Source organism: Cervus elaphus, chromosome 11, assembly GCF_910594005.1.
Source record: "Cervus elaphus chromosome 11, mCerEla1.1, whole genome shotgun sequence".
Taxonomy (NCBI): domain Eukaryota; kingdom Metazoa; phylum Chordata; class Mammalia; order Artiodactyla; family Cervidae; genus Cervus; species Cervus elaphus.
The window spans coordinates 16,994,423-17,000,422 of NC_057825.1; the positions used below are offsets into that span (position 1 = coordinate 16,994,423).

The 6,000-nt window shown below is 41.7% G+C and overlaps 1 long non-coding RNA gene across 1 annotated transcript in view; it reads left to right on the top strand.

Annotated features, from left to right (window-relative positions):
* The window catches only part of LOC122702959, a 46,407-nt gene extending 43,143 nt beyond the window's left edge, over positions 1 to 3,264 (top strand). The window contains exon 3 of the long non-coding RNA XR_006343379.1: positions 2,366 to 3,264. This is a non-coding gene — a long non-coding RNA (uncharacterized LOC122702959). The remainder of the gene's footprint in view (positions 1 to 2,365) is intronic.
* Positions 3,265 to 6,000: the final 2,736 nt, after the last annotated feature.

Here is a 6,000-nt window from a genome sequence, read left to right on the forward strand (position 1 = left end):
TTTCACGGGTATTTTTGCTGGGTATTAAATTCTACAAGATTCTAGGTTAGCTCTTCCTTTCTTTTACCACTTTAAAGATGGTGTTTTGTCTTCTGGGTTTTGTCATTTCTGCTGTGAGATCAGATGTCAGTATAATTATTTCTCTTGACTGTGATTTTTTTCTGTTTTCAAAATTTTTCTTTGGCCTTTTCCTTTCAACAGTTTCATTATGATAAGCCTATGGTTTTTTTAAGTAGTCATGTATGGATGTGAGAGTGGACCATAAAGAAGGATGAACACTGAAGAATTTATGCTTTTGAACTGTGGTGATGGAGAAGATTCTTGAGTCCCTTAGGCAGCAAGGAAATCAACCCTGAATATTCATTGGAAGGATTGATGCTAAAGCTGAAACTCCAATACTTTGGCCACCTGATGCAAAGGCTGACTCATTGGAAAGACCCTGATACTGGGAAAGACTGAGGGCGGAGACGAGGGCAGCAGAAGATGAGATTGTTGGATGGCACCACTGACTCAATGAACAAGTGTTTGAACAAACTCCAGGAGATAGTGGCGGACAGAGAAACCTGGAGTGCAGCAGTCCATGGGTCACAAAGAGTCGAAAACCACTTAGTGACTGAATAAAAACAAAATTTCATTTGCCATAACTTTGGTTTGAGAAACGTTATTTAAAGGATTTTCAACTATGTCTTCTGCCCTGTTTTCTCTTAACAACCTTCCTGGGGCTTTTCTCAGCCTATTAGTGAGTCTGTGTCCCTGGATCACAACCTTCACAAGATCTCAGCTTTTCCCACCTTAAGGGAGATGACAAGGCTAGAGGCACCTGCGGTGTGATTTCCCAGGTTATTAGGCTCTGGGAAAATTACTTCTTTTGAGACAATTCCTTTAGGAGAGAAGGATGTTCTGGCTGTATTTCAAAATAGTTATCTTTCCTCTCTCCCTATTGTGTCACGAGCAGAGTCTTCTCAGATCGTAGGCACATTGATAAGCTGGTGGAATCTTGGGGATAAAACTGATAAATGGGAGTCTTTTCTCCAAGACTTGACCCTAAACATTTGAAACTTTCAACTTCTCCACCTTAAACCTACAGCAATTTGTCAATTACAGCTTAACTTTTTCTAAATTGATAAAAAATACAGACACACAACATTGTTTACTATATGTGTATGTGCATGAAATACAATGAAATTTGAAAGAAGGATTTCTATTCTACATGCATATATAATTGCATATACATTGTGTGTACATATGTGTATGTACAGACATACTCTTATATGTAAACATTTAAATATACTTACCTATTGCAACAATATATGTAATATTCACACACATGTATGTACAAATATTAGTTTTAAAATGTATTTCCAGATAAAGGAGAATTACTGCTGCAACAAAGAACATGCACTTCCTAAAGTCTTCTGATATATGTTCCCTTTTTCCTTATTTCTCCTCCTATTGTCTATATACCTCTCCATCATTCCCCCATATGTTATCCCCCATATATTATTTATTTTTCTTCTGCTAAGTCACTTCAGTCGTGTCCAACTCTTAGCGACCCCATGGACTGCAGCCTACCAGGCTCCTCCGTCCATGGGATTCTCCAGGCAAGAGTACTGGAGTGGGGTGCCATTGCCTTCTCCGATTTATTTTTCTAACAGCACTGTAAAAGATTATATAAATGTATGTCCCCAGTGGTTAGCACTGAGAAAATTTGCCTCATTGCACCCTTTTGAAAATAATTTATTCTTTCAGAGTGAAGGATGTTCTTGAATTCACCTTCCATGTACCTTCATTCAAAGAAGGTGTATTATTCTTTCTGCTTTGTTCTCCTGCTAGCTGCAGTGTTTGAAATGCCGGTAACTGCGTGTTGAAAAGCTGACCCCTGATTTTCGGATTTCTTTCTTTCTTTTCTCCCTCTTACATGAGAGCAGATAATAGGGCAGCCCTGTTGGTAGACCATTCAAGTCCAATAATAAGTCCATCTCATAGTGTTCTTAGGCTATTGTGCTTGAATAGGTTCTTTTTTAAACTCACGGGTGTAGAAATATTAATCAAATGAATATTCATAGTTTAAAAAGCATAGCCATGTGAAATTTAACAGAAGAGTGCTTGACCTGAAGGAAAGTTCCCCACAATATGAAATGCGTTCAAAAGAGACTTGAACACACCCACCTCTCCTCATTTCACTCACTTAAAATTGGTGACAAGAATTGAGGGAGCTGTCATTCACTTTCTGGGCTGTGACTAATGCCTGATTTCAGAGACGTGACTCCGTGTCTATCTTTGTTCAACTTCAAAGGAATCTGAAGGCAAGTTAAAGGCTCTCTTAGACAAGAATCCTAACAATCCCTGTTTTTCTCTTTACAAGGAAATACCAGTCCTTTCAAACAGAGTTCTAAGAAGGTCATGGACAGTCTGGAGGACCAGTGAAGTCAGGAATGAACCAACATCGCTCACACTGCTGAACTGTCCATCAGGAGAGACACTAGGAAGCAAACTAGAGATGCTGTGGTCTGACTCCTTCATTTCACACATGAGGAAACAGTCTCTGTGGTATTCACTGCTCTGTCCACATTGCATAACTGGGTGGCAGTGGAGATAGAACTTGAAAGCAATGATCACAACTCAGGCCAATTCCATTTCAATTATCCATTCAGATCAATGGCTTATTCTTGACTCCAGATCTCAGACAACTTGGATCTAATGATATGAAACACCATAGAAAGAAAATAGCCTTGTAAGGTATGAAAATGCAAACACGCACACTTGCTAAGTTGGTTTAGTTGTGCCTGACTCTGTGACTCTGTGCGACCATATGGACTTAGCCCTCCAGGCCCCTCTCTCCATGGGATTCTCCAGAAAGAATGCTGGAGTGGGTGGCCATGCCCTCCTCCAGGGGATCAACCTGATTCAGGGACCAAACCTGCATCTCTTATGTCTACCTGCAATGGCAGGTGGGTTCTTTACCACTAGTGCCATCATAGGCCTACGTCTGATGAAGTAGCTGCCCTGAGACATTATTATGTTCTGTAATCTGCCCTCCTGTCGAATAAAGAGTTCTCTGAAAAATTTTTAGGAAAAATCAAGTATTCAGGTTCCATTTTCCTCCCGGAAGGCCATCACTCTGTAACTCACTGTATAAATCTGTGCCATGTGCATCAGGGTCTGTTTTTTTTTTTTTAATTAAAATTTTTTTGTATATGTGGACAAATTTTTAAACTCTTTGTTGAATTTGTTACAATATTGCTTCTGTTTTATGTTTGGTGTTTTGGCCCTGAGGCATGTGAAGTCTTAGCTCCCTGACCAGGGATGGAACCCTCACCTACTGCTTTGCAAGGCAAATTCTTAACCACTGGACTGCCAGGGAAGTCCCAAGGTCTTTTTATATTTAATGAAAGTTGCTGAAGGGTGAGTGCCCCCAAAATCACAATACAGTCATTTCAACAAAAAAAATCTTATTATTTTTCTTTGTTCTCAATCTAGACTGCTTCTATTTTTCTACCATCCACTTTGGTATTCAGTCTTGTTTCACTAATTTTTTCCTTTTCTCTTCTGAAGGAAAACCCGTTTATACATTTTCTCCTCTTTATTGCTCAAGCAATGCTCTTTGAATGAGCTGGCATCTGCCCTGGGCTGTTCAGAGAGCAGAACTGAAGGTAAGGCATCTCCTCTGTGTGAGATTTCCTGAAGGAGGTGGAGAAGGACTGGTGCCTCTTCACACTGTGCCCAGAGCCCCAAGCCTTGGGCACACCTAATCCGTGCATGTACTTCCAGTTTAAATTCAAATTTGTTACTTCCCAACCAAGTATATGTAAAAACACTTCATAAGGTGTAGAATGTTTTGCTTTATTGGGAAGCTATAATGGAATGACTGTGTGTGCATGCATGCTAAGTCACTTCAGTCATGTCCAACTCTTTGCAACGCTATGGACTGTAGCCTGCCAGGCTCCTCTGTCCATGGAATTCTCTAGGTAAGAATAATGGAGCAGGTGGCCACACCCTTCTCTAGGGGATCTTCCCAACCCAAGGATCAAATCTGCGTCTCTTACATCTCCTGCATTGGGAGGTAGGTTCTTTAACACTAGTGCCACCCCAGAAGCTGGTAATGACTGCAGGTAACATTTAAGAGCTTACATTAGGACAGATTGTGCTTGGGCCCAGTCCCTAAGTCATGTCAGTCATGGTCATCGGCAATTGCAGTCACCTCCAGCTGGTGAGCCCTGGAGGAACTCAGGAAGGAAACAAAGAATACCTACCATATAGCAGACGTCAACTCCACTCCCAAAGTTGAGCCCTGAGGAAACTCAGACTGTAAAAACTTAGGAAGCAATAAGCTCAGTTAGGTATATACAGGGCTTCCCAAATGGCTCAGTGGTAAAGAATCTGCCTGCCAATGCAGGAAATGCAAGAGATGCAAATTTGATTCCTGGGTCAAAAAGGTCCCCTGGAGAAGGTAATGGCAAGCCACCCCAGCACTCTTGCCTGGGAAATCCCATGGATGGAGAAGCCTGGCGGGCTACAGTCTATGGGATGCAAAAAATCAGACATGACTGAGTGACTGAGAATAGGTATATGCAAGAAGTTACTCATTACAGATATGCTTTAAGTCCCTAACACATGTCAGACATGAGGAACTCACAGCTAATGTAAATGTGCAGTGAAACATATGTAATTATCCATCGATGGCTATGTATGCATTCTTGTCATTGACATTTAAAGTAATAAATGTTCTCATTACCTCCATTTGATGCCCAAAGCTATCGTATAACCACTAAAACTAAGGAGAGACAACACTGGAAGTGTTTTAGGATGGAATCCTGACCTACCTCTTGGGTGTCAAGGACCACAAGGGGTGACAGCAAATGGAGAGCAGAGAAGGAAGGCAGCAGGTCTCATGGGAGGCTGTAGAGGAGGTCCCTAGTCTCCAGGATCTAATGTCTGATGCTATGGGGGTGGCCCTGATATAATAATGATAGGAATAAAGTGCACAATGAATGTAATGTTCTTGAGTCATCCCCAAACCAACCCCTCCACCCCGGTCCATGGAAAAATTATCTTCCATGAAACTGGTCCTTGGTGCCAAAAAGGTTGGGGACTGCTGTTACAGTTTCCAGCAAATGATGTGTTCTTTAAAGATGCCAGCATTTATAAATGCTACCTAGTATCTCATCTGATGCTGTAAACAAATTAAATATTGATTTTTCAGGACACAGTCCCCGTAATCCTTGGGGGAAGAGTGTTGTGGGGTCAGGATACAGACATCAAAGGCCATGGGCCTCTAAACACAGCCTGGCATTGATTCCCTCCGAACTGACTTCCCGCAGGTTGGGGAGGAGGTGGGGTAGGCATCACTGTGTCTGACCATCGTTTTGTCCAACATCCATTACATTTCTTTGCTGAGTAACGTTCATAGCACTTGTTTATTCTTATTCATGTATCTCTAAATACAGATTAGGTTTTGTAAAAATAAAGAGTTACAATAACGGAAATATTCATGTTGATCCAAGAAGATCCACAAACTGGCGGAAGAGGTGACAACAGAGAACATGACATCTGCTTCTTCATGACTCAGATTTAACAGAGTCTTGCATACCTACCACTGGCTTCTTACTGTTCTAGGTGCACTTGGCCTGGAAGGAAGGACAGGCATGACTTATCATGAAACTACTGTTTCTCAAAAGAACTTTAAAGAAACCAATAGTTTAGGCAGGTGAAATGTATTCTTGTAGCCTGATATGACTGGAAGAAGCAGAAATAGTTCACTGAAGCAGAGGTGGGGGACCCAGAGCACCCCAGCTCACCCCACTTCACTGCTTCACTTTACTGCCCCCCAGTCACCCCCGATGTACTTCTTTGGAATGTTTAGGGTCCTCTGAGAATCCCACTCACTACCCTAGACTTTCTGCTCCTGGAGGCAAGAGAACAGGCTTCCCCATCTCTGTCTCCCCAACACTTATTTATTGTAGAGAACTGTGATAGGGTCTGTAGTAAAACTAAAACTTG